At 36.7% G+C, this 16,357-nt stretch overlaps 1 protein-coding gene across 7 annotated transcripts in view; it reads right to left on the bottom strand.

The window, feature by feature from the left end:
• The window catches only part of LOC144972444 (G protein-activated inward rectifier potassium channel 3-like), a 335,160-nt gene that overhangs the window by 207,296 nt on the left and 111,507 nt on the right, over positions 1–16,357 (bottom strand). For all 7 annotated transcript variants that reach the window (XM_078913620.1, XM_078913625.1, XM_078913622.1 and 4 more), the window contains one exon: positions 7,927–8,139. The gene's annotated coding sequence lies outside the window, so the exon portion shown is untranslated. The remainder of the gene's footprint in view (positions 1–7,926; positions 8,140–16,357) is intronic.

Below are 16,357 nucleotides of genomic sequence, written 5' to 3'. Positions count from 1 at the left end.
GTCATGAGAAGAAGAATTAGAAAAACGAATACTGAAGGGGAGAAAATGGATTTGGAAGAGAGAAAGAGAGAGAGAGAGAGAGAGAGAGAGAGAGAGAGAGAGAGAGAGAGAGAGAGGAGGGAGGAGAGAGAGAGAGAGGGAGAGAGAGAGACGGAGAGAGAGAGAGAGAGGGAGAGAGAGAGAGAGAGAGAGAGATTATCACAAGAATGGAGAGGAGGAGGATCTGAAACAGGACGATGAGAGGGAGGAACAAGAGGTATACAAGAGGACACAATGCGAACATTTAAATGGAGGGAGAAGACATCGATCAGGGGGAGATAACATATGGAAGGGCAGGAAGAAGTTAGAGGGAAACAAAAACAAAAACAAGAAAAAATAATAAAATTCACTTTATTCAACTCCATGGGTAACTTTGTTTTAGGGTCTTTTCCAAAGGGCGACTAACCTAGGCGTAAGCCGTAGAGCACGCTACAAATAGACCTAAGGAGAGGTAACTTGCTCAAGGCCACAAAGCGCAGCGGGTTGTCGAAATCAGTACCTTTTGGATACAAAGCAAAGAACAATCCACTGTACCATAAAGCTTCATAAGAAGGTGGTAAAATGAAGATGATGATGATGATGAAGAGATGAAGAAGAAGAAGAAGAAAGAAGAAGAAGAAGAAGAAGAAGAGAGAAGAAGAAGAAGAAGAAGAAGAAGAAAAGAGAAGAAGAAGAAGAAGAAGAAGAAGAAGAAGAAGAAGAAGAAGAAGAAGAAGAAGAAGAAGAAGAAGAAGAAGAAGAAGAAGAAAAGAAGAAGAAGAGAAGAAGAAGAAAAGAAGAAGAAGAGAAGAAAGAAGAAGAAGAAGAAGAAGAAGAAGAAGAAGAAGAAGAAGAAGAAGAGAAGAAGAAGAAAGAAGAAGAAGAAGAGAAGAAGAAGAAGAAGAAGAAGAAGAAGAAGAAGAAGAAGAAGAAGAAGAAGAAGAAGAAGAAGAAGAACAAGAAGAAGAAGAAGAAGAAGAAGAAGAAGAAGAAGAAGAAGAAGAAGAAGAACTACGCAGTAGGTATGATGAATGAATGAATGCATTTTACCCCCTAATCAATAAACGAATCGTTAAATCAGTGCATTGAATAACCAAACCATGTCAAGATATGCTTGATTGCCTCCTTATAACAACCTTGTAAAACGACTCGTTGAATCGTTGGTAGTGCTGCTGATGCAAGAACAAAGCTCTTGTTTTTACCTCAATAACCGTAATAGCTAATCAATTAAATCGTACAGCATATTTTTTTTTAAAAGTAGTCCTCCGGAGACTTGGAGAGCGTGGAACTTAAGTTCAACAACATTGTTCATTATTGATCTTTGTTCATCTTCTTTGAAAAACTAGTACCATGTCACTACGCAACCTTACGTCAAAGAATAAATAGATAAATAAATAAATATATAAATAATAAATAAATAAATACACAAATTTAAGAAGCATTTAAGAATTGTTTTTATTTTATATATAACTGGATCCTAATTTATCTTCAGAGGGATATTTTACTGCTAAAACACACTCTTGTACAATCAATTTCCCTCGTTCTCTTCCAAGGCAGTTATAACCGCATAAAAAAATAATAAAATAAACCAACATTTACACAAAACGAGAAGGAAAAATAAAGGCATAAAAACGCCACATCAAACACTACACCAAAACAATGCCCTTGTCTGGTGCCAATGACCTAAACCCAAACCCCAAAACACACCGCTCTCACTACCTAACTTATCTTGCCCCCCCCCCTCCCCCCCCCCCCCCCCTCCCCCTCTCCCCCCTTCTTCCACCCAACCTCCAAAACGCATCAAAGTACAGCACATATTATGGGGTAGTAAAAAAAATCCGAAACCCCCAACAGATGATCTAATTACCCGATTAATCCAAGTCCGGCACTCGTCTGTGTGTCCACGAAAAGGGGATTAACGTTAATCCGGACGTAATCCGATGCCAGTGCCGCTCCGAGACTATTATGATTGTGATCAATGACCGACGGTGTTCATCCGTGGATTGGCACAGGTCTGGTCTGGTCGTGGTGCCAGTGCTCGCTGACCTCGACTGTTACAAATCACATTTATTTTATAGAAATATTTTGGTCAGATGGAGCTGGATATTTATTTGCTTTAAACATCAATCAAGAAAAAAAATGATCCCAAATGTGGCCAAAAGTTTCAAACCCGAATTTCAAAAGAAATGCCAAGTTTGAAACGGTTTGACAACTTGATTACTTTCCAAATTTGGAGGTTTTTTTTGTTTGTTATCTAAATAATGTGTTTGGTAAGAGGGAGTGGTTCGCTGGCCTTCGAGTCAGAATGGGGAACAAGGATGGTGTCATATTTCAATGGCGCCTTGGACGGAACGAGACGGGTGATTTAAATGTTTGAATGGGCTGGGTTGTGAAAAGACACCGTGATTAGGAAAACAAGTGAATACGAAAATATTTACAATAACAACAACGGCGACGACAAACACAATAACGACGACGACCACAGTTTACGGATAAAATTGTCTCAGCCAACATCTTCCTTCAGAAAAGTGAGTAGGGCAGGCATCTTCCTAAGCGCGATCATCAAACGTTTTTATCGATATTGGAGAAGCGAGACATTGTGTATGGTCATAATAATGATAGGGCCACATTCACCACATAAATCATCAAAGACATCCTGGATCGGCGAGTAAGGGAAACCAGGATCATTAGAACTTGTGCTGGACATCAATGGAAGACACCAGTCGGAAGGGATTTAATTATTATTAAAGACATTGATTATTATGGCCACAACCGGAAAAGTGGCTGCTTTAGCGTATGAAATCAGTGTAAAAAACCATGAAGGTATCAACTCATCTGCTTCTGGTTTTCGTAACCAAAACTACAAGGCAAACAAAACAATCTGGCAACTTTAACTCGGCAAAAAAGTCAAGCGACTGATGTTATTCATAAGACCTAAGAAGCTAGCAGCAGTTATCAAATTTAGAAATTAAGGAGCAGGCACCGGTAATCAGAAGGTCTGAGGTTCGATCCCCAGACAGTCGATGTGGACTAATGTCTTGTTATGTCTTGTTGTTTTTATTTCTTAAATTTAATTATTCTTTCTTGCATTGCCTGGCACCTTTCATACCCACTTGTTTAGATCTTTATCTGGCAGCAGTTAATTGGTTGCTTCGTGGCTCGTCGTTTAACAGTCTTGATATAAATTATAATATATCAGAATGTTTGAAAAGAGCATTTCCACGGGTTTACTTGTTCACAATGCTTCACAATGTTTTGTTTATTCCGCACTAGGTCATGTGCCATACAGAATCAAATTTCTATTACAATAATGTCAAAGTTACTATGATCCGTTCAAGGAAGAGTAAGTATAAGCTCGAATAATTTAAAAATACAATTCTAGAATTTATATATTATAATCTTACTCTTACAATAAAGCTTATAAGAAAGAGCAAGACAAAGGGGGACTAGGTTGAAACACAGAAGAGTTCCTACATTCGAAATCAATCTAGCCATGTGATTGATACTTCTAAAAGTCCCTTCGTGATAAAGGCAAACAATTCCCATTAAAAGGGACTCACTTAAATTCATAAAATTGACGACTAAATCGACATATTATAGTTATTTTAAATATCTCGAGGAAATTTCACAAAAAATAACTGACTGTTTCCTTTCTAGCAAAATTTAAAAAAACCTAATCATTGTCACACAGTACCAAATAGTTTGGAAAGGACAGCAAATAAAGGAGGAGAGAAAAATAAAGACAGCAATGGATTACTCCAAATTTTAGTCGGACGGCTGATACAAGAGCTTACCATACGCAAAAAGCCAATTAAAAAAACAAAAACAAAATAAAACAAAAACCAACTTACTTATCCGAACCAGCCCCCACATGAGCTCTAGCCCCTCGGTCTTGTGCCATGACGTAGAAGTTAGAAAAAACAAAACAACAACAACAAAAAAACAAAAAAAAAAAAAACAAAAAAAACAACAACAACAAAACCTCACAGATCTATATCAGAAGTCCTAAAGCCATCAAGCCGCCTCTATTTAGCATTTTCAAAGTGAAAGTGAATTAAAAAAAAAAAAAGATTGAGCTTTTGTATAGAGTGATATCCACTAAATGTGCTCAAAGTGCTTTACAAGGGGTCCCTGATCAACAGCAACACTTAACACTTGAAGGACAATACATGACGCCTGTTAGGCGATATTACAATTTTTTCCGACAGAGACAACGCTGTTGACGGCCAGGTACTCATTTTACACCTGAGTACGGTGAGAGATTCTGAGTAAAAAGCCTTTTTCCAAGGACTCATCTATGCGCCGAGCGAGGCTCAAAACCCAGGACCTTCCGATCCGAAAGCGAGTGTCATACCAGCCGCACAAAAAAACAAACCCGCATTAAACGTAATCCCTGAATCTATGCCCGAGTGTTATGATGGTCCCAGGACATCATATACGTTAGCCAAGAAAGTAAGAGGTAGTTTTAGAGACCAATTTGAGGTACAAATGTAATACGTTTAATGGCCGCTCGTTATGGCTACAATTCCCAGATGTCTCACTGCTTAGATTAATAATTAATACAGCGCTGGCATAGCAAATAAACTATCCATTATGTCCGAATCTGTGATTATTGGTTGATTTAAAAAAAATAAAAGCCTATGTTTTCATTATACATAATAATAATAATAATAATAATAATAATAATAATAATAATAATAATAATAATAATAATAATAATAATATTGATGATGATGATGATGATGATGATGATGATGATGATGATGATGATGATGATAATAATAAAAATAAAGTTAATAATAATAGTACCATTACTACTACTACTACTACTACTACTACTTCTACTACTACTACTACTACTACTACTACTACTACTACTACTACTACTACTACTACTACTACTACTATAATAATAATAATAATAATAATAATAATAATAATAATAATAATAATAACAATAATAATAATAATAATAATAATAATAATATAATAATAATAATAATAATAATAATAATAATAATAATAATAATAATAATAATAAACAACGAAACATTTTTGTATCGAATTTGTATCCGATAACCGTTTGAGGCTGAAGAACCTGAAACAACCGTAATGGATTCTATGACCCTTGATGGAGTAATTCGTTATGTATTATCATTTCCCACGTTGTAACATAAACTAATTTTACTCTCAATTGGTTACATATCTATAAAATAATGTCGCACTCTGGAAAAAAAAACATAGTTGAAAATTTGGCCACAAAACTCGTCCTTCAAATATCGATCGATTTAAATGATCCTCATCTTGAGGGTCATTTATTTAAATCGATCGATATTTGAATGACGAGTTTTTTGGCCAAAAGTTCAAATATAGGTTTTTTTTCCAGAGAACGGCAGAATAGTCAGTGTCTGGTGTGTCTCGTTCGACGTGCATTCATTTACATTTATTATCTGCTTTTATAGTGGTGAGTCTTCCATTTATAGCAGCAGATAAGTAGAGGATCAGCGAACAAGGAGGGTTTAATTTGGAGCCCACGCTGCTTAATAATGGGGCGCTAAAAGTTCCTTAATTATTATTATTAAAAGCATCATCATCATCATCATCATCATCCTTCTTTTTTATCATTCTATTAAATACTGTATAGCTAGAGACACAAACTAGCGAATTTTCCCCGAAAGGATAAAGCAGCAATAATAGTCGTTGTCCACCTATGTCAACTGGAACTGGGGACGACATGGCTAGAGAAATGCCAATGATTTTGTTGTTCTGGTTGTTGCCTTTGATGCTGTCGTGGTATAATAGGTGTTAGAGGCGTGCAGTTACAAAGTCGAGCAAAGTTGAGCTTGGTTGAGACCGACTGGGTGACAATGATAACAAAACTCCATCCCCAGCGAAGCATCATTGCGAATATTACTTTACTAAACCTAACTAAATTCGACCCAGCTGTGAATGGGTACATGATCTTCGTCATAGGCAATGACGACTAATGGAAGTGTGATTAAAAAAGCGCTTGATTTGCACTGCGCTATATAATTGTAATATGAAATATTGGCTATATAATATTATGGGTCGTTGGGGGGACAGGTGGGGGGGTGGGGGTGGGGGGGGGGGTGTAAACAAAGCATACATATCGTTTTTAGCCTGGTGAATCTGAGATAGAATCTCCCCCAACATGCCATAATATCATATAGCCCATATTACAATTATATAGCGCAGTGCAAATCAAGCGCTTTTTTTTATCATACTTCCATTAGTCATTGCCTATGACGAAGATCATGTACCCATTCACAGCTGGGTCGAATTTAGTTAAGTTTAGTAAAGTAATTTTCGCAATGATGCTTCACTGGCGTAAGAAGGTGTTTGCCTTATAAATGCTTGCATTTATTCATTTTTATTTTCATATGACAGTTGCTTTTTCCCAAACTCGTTAAGTCGATTTTTCTTTTTAAAAATTCAGATTTTCCATCCAGGAGATATATTGAAATGTAAACTTTATTTTAAGAATCATTTGTCACAAGAATTTTCATAGATTTGTTAGAATCTGAGGTTTAAATATGATAAGATAATAGACGGAATGAGAAATTATAAGGGAAATAATCCTCAATATCTCAGAATGGGAAAAACGGAGATAGGAAGTTTTGGAAAACCACTCTTCATATATTTTATTTGTGACCCTCCGTCTCAAAGCGGTATTATGTCGGGATCCACTCGGTCAGAGAAATTGAATTCATAGCCACTAATATCCAACTTGGGTATAATTTATGTACGTTATGGTGGAGTATAAAGACTATTTCTTGCTTTGCAAAATCTTCTAAGGTCAAATTTCTCATCAATCTATCTCTAAATTCGCTTTTTGGGGTCTGAATCATCCCGGCATAATACCGTTTTGAGACGGAGGGTCACATTTGTTATTTTCCTGATAGGGTCAGGAATAGAGTTACATGCTTTGATAATCACGATTTTGCTTTGAATGTTGATTAAGAATCGTCTCTTAGAGTGAAATCCTGAGAGGATCAAAAACCTTGACGTCAATGTTAACGATATTGCCTTGTTTGTTTTTTGTTTTATTTTCGATAATTTCAAAGATATGGATGGATGGCTTCATTTAGATTATTGAATCGGGATCAGTGAAATATAAAGGGTAGATGGCGAGGGTAAAATGATCATGCTTCTGGGTGGTGGTAGTGGTGCTGGTGATGATGTTGGTGATGATGATGATGATGATGATGATGAATGATGATGATAATGATAATGATGATGATAATGATGATGATGATGATGATGATGTTGAATGATGATGATGATGATGAATGATGATGATGATGATGATGATGAGATGATGATGATAACAAAAATGATATAAGAGGCGACGCGAAAGAGATAGATGATAAAAGATGAGAGAGAGAATGAGAGAAGAAGAAGAACAAAGAAGAAGAAAAGAGAAGAGAAGAAGAAGAAGAAGAAGAAGAAGAAGAAGAGAAGAAGAAGAAGAAGAAGAAGAAGAAGAAGAGAAGAAGAAGAAGAAGAAGAAGAAGAAGAAGAAGAAGAAGAAGAAGAAGAAGAAGAAGAAGAAGAAGAAGAAGAAGAAGAAGAAGAAGAGTAACAAATCGGCAGCAATAAGATTATAAAGAAATTCAACAAGAGGAACAACACAAATACAAATAAACAAAGACAAAACTCACCCTCCTCCCAAAAAAAACCCCAAAAAACACAAATTTAATTTATTCAAACCATAAAAAAACTATACAAACAAAAGAACAGAAAAGAAAGAAAGAAAAAAAAAAAGAGAAATAAATGAAAAATCGTGAGTGGATTTTACTGTGGCTTTTTCCTCGTTTTTTTTTCTTTCTATTTTTTAAAATATTACTTTTAAAGTAGCTATACTATAAATGCCAATCAAATACTCACCGATTAGAGAGTAATATCCAATGAATGTCATGAAGAACGCTAATAGTCCAACGAAACAACATGCACACACAAATAGGATGGAACACCACTGTCAATTTAGGACGAAAGCACAACAGTCGTCTTTGTAGTGTAATCTAAAGGTTTGGAGGTCGGGTTGACGGTGGTCGTGGTGGTCAAGCATCATGGTGGCGTTTCTATTCTATATACTCAGCACTGAAATTTAAGAGGAAAAAAAGCAATTTATTGACAATTAATTGATAAATAGTTTGTGTTTTGTTTAATAGCTTGTTTTTTAAATAAAATAAATGGTCTTGGGATTAGGTGATGACAATCTGCACCCTTAATGGATGTTTGATAAAATAATATTTAAGCAATTTTATTTATAGACCTAGAGGAAGTTATCGCTAAGGCCGAAGTGTTCTTGTTTGAAGGTCTGATAACCCACATTCTTATGGGCTCATTGTTGTCTCAAACCAACGCAAAATATTGTCTATTATAACAATGTAAAATCAAGCCAATAATTATAATTACGTTCGGTTATCAGACCTGCTAATATGTGCACATAGGCAAAGGCCAAATTTAACTCCAAGATCAAGTCCGCATAAAAAATAATAATTTAAAAATCAATTACGATAAATCTTCTATGACAAAATCACGGAGATGATAATCGACCGTACACATGAGTTACCAAATTGAATATCGAAACACGATGCGCAGGATAAGAAAATCTATAAGATTTTTCCCCCCTGCTCTGTCCTTTGACAATTCAGACCAGCCTGTAGTAAAAATTAGACGGGGCAAATATCCAATAATATATGACGTTTGATGTTAATCAAAATGAGGTTGTACCAGAGAGTACATTAACCATGGAGGGGTCGGTGCGAGAAGGCCATGGTGGTATCCATGTTGGTGCCAGGTCGTACCGAATACCTGGACAATAGTTGGCAGGGCGTACATACCGTGGACGCATTGTTCTGATGAATATTATGGGGAAGGGAGGAGGAGGAAGAGAAAATGGAGGAGGATGAGGAGGAGGAGGAGGAGGAGGAGGAGGTGAAAGAGAAGAAACATAAAAAAAAAAAACAAGAAAAATACCAGAACAAAACAACCGACTATAGTAACTACCACAGAACAATTTCAACGTCGACAACAACAATAACAAGATTAATAATTAAAAGAATAACGATAACAACAACATCAACGACAGCAATGTCAACAAAAACAACGACGACGATAAAAACAAAAACAGCAATATAAAAAAAAAATTAGCAACAACAACAATACCAAAATTCATGCTAGAAAGTAAACGATTTTAAAACTAGACAGCCCGACATTCCTCGACCAGTATGACGATGACGTGGTACACAATGATGGTACCGATGCGGTGCCAGTCCGCCAACTTATGACTGGTCGTAGACATCGTGGACGCATTATTCTGGTTTTCCACGGTTGCTTTTGACCTTAGATTACGTCACAAAGATATAGATAGAATACGATTGACGTCACATTATGTATATATATATATATATATATATATATATATATATATATATATATTATTTAAAAATATTACCACAATGTTTGGGGCAGTCTACATTGAAACAACAACAGTCAACAAAACAACTCAGTCCTGAAGATGGCAAATTAAGCCTGAAACATTGATGTAGACTGCCCCAAACATTGTGGTAAATATTTTAAATAATAATTCGCTCCATTACTACATGTCGAGCACTTTTCGTACCATATTTGTATCAAACACGATTCAATATATATATATATATATATATATATATATATATATATATATATATATGTATGTATATATATATATATATATATATATATATATATATATTTATATATATATTTTTTTTTCATAGCCGCCTGAGGGTCCCGAAAGCTCATTCTTTGAGAGCAAAGAAATCTTTATGGGTCCAGGTTGCAGTCTATCTTTTCTAACTCCTCTCTACTAAGCAATGATTGGATAGCTGGGTCTAACAGATCTATTTGAAAGTACTTTGCGAGAGACTAGATGTGACAAAAAAGAAACACCCGAGCTGGGATTGAAACGAGGATTATTCTATATTTGTTGGTCAGACGATCAGTCTATTAGGCTATCGGACCCATGTGAATAAAATCAATATTGTTGTCTTCATCTGTTTTAGATTAACTCACATTTCATTCAATATATTCAATCCATAAGATGACAAAACACGGTATGTTTTTTTTTTAATCAGAATTTTCAAAACTCCAAATACCAGTGAATTAAGATAATTTAGACAATTTGTCAAAAAAAAAATTGAAAATCTTCGACTCCTTCGAAGTCTCAGAAGAAATAATTTTTTGTCAACTTCGAATTCAATCTATCGATATTTCAATATATAAAAAAAAAAAAAAATTCTCGCCAAAACGAATAAAAAAGGTGTTTTATCGGAGTCTGAGTTTGTATAAAAGCCATTGACGTTTGGAAAACAGACTCAAGTTGTTTTTCTTGACGAAAATCGATCCCACTCGATGACTTACCGAGTAAGGCCAATCTCTATTTATCCATTCCTGGCCCCTTCATCTACAGCTTTGTAAATATAAATAAAACCTCTTCAACTTGCTTTCTATCTACAATTGAACCAATTAGAGAATACAAGCTACGATGAGGGAAGTTAAAACAGGAAAAGATAAGATTAACTTTATTTATCATCCATTTGTGGCAATCCACTCCCGGCATTGCCCATAAGTATTTGTTACATTGAATTTCATTGAGTAGAATAAAAACTAGTTACAAATGCTAACTAAAATACTAAATTTTAATGTGCGGCTATGTGGTCTGGTGGTATGAAACTCGCTTTCGGACTGGAAGGTCATGGGTTCGCGCTTCGCTCGGCCCATGGTTTAGTCCTTGGAGAAGGCTCTTTACTCACATTCTCTCATCGTACTCAGGTGTAAAATGAGTACCTACCCGTTAACAGTGTTGTGTCTGTCCGAAAAAATTGTGATATCGCCTAACAGAGCGTACTCGTCCTAAATGTTAAATATTGCTGCTGGTCAGGGACCCCTTGTAAAGCGCTTTGAGCACGTTTAGTGGATATTGCTCTATATAAATGCTCAATTTCTTTTTTACTAAAACATTCCACGAAGAAGCCCTAAATGATCAGTATATTACAATAAGAAGTTTACTCTTTCGTGACCAACAAGAATATCAAGCACGATTCCTTTCTGAAGAATAGTTTTCAATACTCTGATGTCACATCCGCCCAGCAACCAGCAGCTTGGTTCTAAACAAAGAAAATCTGTCCTGTGATCAGAATATATAAAAGTCAAAACATGATCAGATCTATGTTTCTCTCCTCTGGATACACTTTTATGCTCGTCGGAGAAGTATTTCATAAGCGCGTCCGCCATTGTTCCGATAGTTTAGAACTAGTTATTAAGTTACTAAGCGTCATTACGAGTGAAGGGGGGAGGGGGGAGAAAGACTGCTTTTTTGGGGGGATGATTTTGCGATAGCATAGCGTCCTATCCAAATGAGAGAAAGCAATTGTTATTGTCCGTTTCACGCTATAGAAACCGGGATAAACCATGGGCCCAATGGCTTTGAAGGACTAATTTATCACTGTTGACTGAGAAAGGGTGGAATGAGAAAAGTTCACTGACTTCATTTATTGATGTATCTATGTACTCATTAATTGTATTTTTATCCAATCAATCAAATATTATCCGGCATTCCTGACCCCAATGACGCACTAATACAAGAGTATGTGAGATCATAACACGTACTCATCGAGCGAGACATTACAGACATAGGCATAATATAAGTTGGCCTGTCCAAGTCATTATAAAGGCATTGATAACATTCTTGTGTATACAATAAACACATAGGATTGGCACAAAACAAAAAATGACCTGCCCGGAACACCATACATATGGATTCGTGATATTATTATTATTATTCCATGGTCTCGTATGAGTACAAAAATTTGTATAGAAAAACTGATCCACCAAAACACCATACATACATTTGTGCTATTCTTCCATGGGTGAACGACAATTGATTGGCATAGGTAAGAATAAAAAGTAAACCAAGAACATCACATACTGCAACATAAGAGAGAACAAGAGAAGACTCACTTAGAAGAGGAAAACATTTTTAAAATATATTTGCTTGTTATTTGTTTATCTAATTATAAGAGACTGTTGGCTTATATCTCATTCCACCAGCTCCAGATTCAGACAAGGGGCTTTGAACTTCAAAAGATTTGATCAGATGAGCTGCCTCAGTCACAGAGACATCAGACTCACACTACAACACGAGTATTCGTCTCATGACTCATCAATCTTCCAAATGTATGAAGAAAAGAAACAACGAACAAATACACTGGATGATGGTACCATAATAATAATATGTTTGGAAAGAAACAATGGCGGTGAAAACAAATGGAGCCAATCTTTGTTATTATGACGCACAAGGAAAGAAAAGAAGATGCCCTAACGTGCGGATGGGTGGATATCTTTGACATTGATCATTACAATGATGATTATTATCGATATCCCCATATTCAGTAGACATCCATTACATTGTAACAAATTCCACCTTGTTTGCAGATAGTATATAAACAATAGTATTACGTGTCTTTTGTCGAGAAGAATTTATGAGCAAATAAAGGTATGGGTACCATATGTTGTTTTCCTTCTTCTATCATATCCCCCCCCCTCTCTCTCTCTCTCTCTCTCTCTCTCTCTCTCTCTCTCTCTCTCTCTCTTTCTTTCTTTCTCTCTCTCTCTCTCTCTCTCTCTCTCTCTCTCTCTCTCTCTCTCTCTCTCTTTCTGTCTCTCTTTTTTGTTCTCTCTATAGCCTCTCTATATATTTGGCTTATCTGCATATACTATAATATTATTTACTTCAGGACCTGTCTTGTACATGTGTGATTGCTAACAATGTTCTTTTATATTTTGTCCTAACGTTTTCTTCTAACAATTTCATAACTACCTTATTATTGCCTCTCTTCATACTCCCCCCCCCACCCCACTAGCTCCTCTTGCTCCTGCTGTTCCTCCTGCAATTCATACTCATTTTCCTCATCCTACCCCCTCCTCTAATTCATTTTCTTCGTCCACCCCATGTGCTGAAATTGCAATCTATCCCCTGAATTGTGATCTTTTCATTTTCGTGTTTATTTCTTTTCGGGTTTTTTTTTCCTCACATTTTTCAGTCTTGAGTAGACACTTCAGAGTATGATGTTAGCGCATTTATTACGCATGGTAAAACTACGTTAATGCATTATATTTGTGCTCATTCCTTGAATTTACTCACACAACATTCGGTCATTTTCTTAAGGATTTTGGTACATAATGGATGAATGCAATTTCAACACGACATTGAAGATATTTCAATGTCTTTATCCAGAACTTATCCGAATTCCACATCAAATATTGTTATAACTAAACGGACCCCCTCCCCCTCTCTAAAAACCCCAAAACAAACAAATATAAAAAAGCAGCACAAACCACGTACACAAAAATAGGCACAAACACACATACACTCATAGCAATTCACACGCACACATACCCACACGCTACACACACACACACACACACATATATATATATATATATATATATATATATATATATATATATCAGCAGAAGACATTTATACAGGCTCACAAATATATACACACGCACATATTTACACAGACCATACAATGAATGAAAGCAAATGACTATACCCAATCCATCGCCATTGATAATATTCACAATGTCAAATATTTCTTCAACGAATGAATTCAACGCAGAGTCATGTAACACTTAGATAAGCATTTTTGTATGTTAAGGGGAAAATATATAAAAGAAAGGAGAAGAAAAGAGAAAAATCCAAAACGCACAGGACCGTAAAACTGATTCTCAATCAGTTTAAGACCGGTTCCATTAACTAGTTACGAGTTAACCGCCGTAATTTGGAAAAATGCGTAGTTAAAAATTTGGCCAGAAAATTCGTCCTTCAAATATCGATCAATTTAAATGACTCTCATCTTGGCAAAAAAAGCCGAGAATGCTGGGTCATCTCCAACCGCAGTTTGACAGGACATGGCAGAACCGCAGCTAACATGCATAGATGGAATCTGAGGAATCAGATGCATGCCGTCATTGCCAAGGAGGCCCTGAGACATTGGACCACATCGTCATCCACTGCCCAGTGACAAGCTTATCAGGAGGCTACGAGACAGCCTATAAGGCAGGAAAAGAATTTGAAGAATGGATTAAAAGATTCAAAATGGAGGTGTAGCCATTCGATACTACCATCTTGGCAAAAAAACTCTCAAACCTGGGACATCCCGAGTGAGTCTCCTTTTGAGGAACAGGTGGATTGATTCGATTTGTCCAAATGAAAACGTTCATAATTATTCAACACTTAAAGTGGATTGTTTGCAAATGTTTGATTGGTGTCGGTACGCTCAGCATTATGGAGTCTTAGTATCATCTTCTTAGACAATTCAAGTTGTATTGAATGTGGTTAGTTATAAAATGGGTAATATGGTTTTTTTTAGCTTTTATATTTTTTGAGCTTTTCTATAGCGCAATATCCACTAAAATGTGCTCAAAGCGCTTTACAAGGGGTCCCTGGCCAACAGCAACATTTAACATGTAGGACAGGACATGACGCATGTCAGGCGATATTACAATTTTTCGGACAAAGACAACGCTGTTAACGGCAGGTACTCATTTTACACCTGAGTACGGTGAGAGAATGTGAGTAAAGAGCCTTTTCCAAGGACTCAACTATGCGCCGAGCGAGCCTCAAACCCAGGACCTTCCGATCCGAAAGCGAGTGTCATACCACTAGACCACATAGCCGTATCTTATTCAGTTCCCATGTTTATTTGTTTTGCCAAGTAAATGAATCCGAAAGATAGCGACCGTTGTTTTGTTAACAAATTAGCAAATTTTCGGTCATTTTCCTTAATGGTGCTGTTTTAGGAGGGTCATTGCCCAATTTAGGCAATGTACCATGAGAACACATCTACGCACATTGAAAGCTTCTACTAGGTATGTTTTGTATTATAATCATGTTAGACTCCAGATAGACGGTACTTTACAAACAGAAAGGTGAGTGGAGCAGGCACTTATGTTGATAACAACAAGAGATGAAGTGAGTAGGAAAGTGCCAGGAGACAATAGAGAATAAAAAGTTCGCGGCGGCGATGGGGGCTCGAACCCGCGACCTTACTAGTACGACAACTCCAGAGCCCACTAAACGTGCTAAAAGCACTTTACAAAGGGTCCCTGACAAACAGCAACACGAAATATGTAGAACCAAACATGACGTGAGTTACGCGATATTACATTTTTTTTCTCGACAGACAACGTTGTTGACGGTCAGGTTCTCATTTTACACCCGAGTACGGTGAGAGAATGTGAGTAAATAGCCTTTTCCAAGGATCAACTATGCGCCGAGCGAGGCTCGAACCCAGGATCTTCCTATCCGAAAGCGAGTGTCATACTCATACTACAAGACCACATCGCCGCAAACCAGGGACTTACCGATCCGGGCGGTATCCGGTGCACAACATGGCCGATGTCCAGCGTTGCTGTACAAATTTCTCGCTACTGTCCAGTCCGATACTATGTCATGCATGCTGTGAGCAAATGAATGCACTTGAGGGTGAATGAATGGATTAATTCGTTCTGATTGGCTGGGTGAGCGCGTCAGTGTGAGTACCTGTATGCCCACACACGAGTGAGTAAACCACAAAAACGGATTATGTAAGGACATACTACGTCCATTCCACTAGTCAGGGCAATGGAATGACAGAACGAATTTCGCAACGGTACGGTACTCTTGCACACACACACAAACCCCCCCCCCCCCCCCCCCCCAAAAAAAAAAAAAACAAAAAAAAAACCCGGCTAGCTAAAACCTAAGGTAAAGGGGGAAGACTCAAAATCGTAAATTTTATCGAACCTGAAAGCAAAATAAAGTTCCAGGCCCAAAACGCTTCCTCTGCGTGGTTCTAAAACAAACAAAGATCCTCACAACCATTCGGCAATGGGGTTTAACTAGGTCACGGTATTTTCAAATGGAAGCTCGTAATGGTTTTTTGTGACAAATCCGCAAGTATCTGAATAATGCGCTGGTATATCTCAAAAAGGAATGAGCAGACATAAATATAAAAAGCTTCGAAAAAGAACAATAACATACCAAACACGGAACGTTTTTGGCTCAAAACCCTTCTTCAGCCATTACCAAAAAGAATAAAAACATTGATACATCACTTAAAATACAGGCAAAATCCTGTTCGTTTTTCAGGATTTCAAATTATGGATTAATGATTGTTTTTTCTTATTGACTGAAGAAGGGTTTTGAGGTCGAGACGTTCTGTGTTTGGTATTTTGTTCAGTTTTGAAGCTGTTATATTCATTTCTTGTTCATTACTTTTTA

Source organism: Berghia stephanieae, chromosome 5 (assembly GCF_034508935.2).
Source record: "Berghia stephanieae isolate SIO BIC M18660-M18661 chromosome 5, UCSD_Bste_1.3, whole genome shotgun sequence".
Taxonomy (NCBI): domain Eukaryota; kingdom Metazoa; phylum Mollusca; class Gastropoda; order Nudibranchia; family Aeolidiidae; genus Berghia; species Berghia stephanieae.
This window is presented reverse-complemented; position numbering and strand designations above follow the sequence as displayed.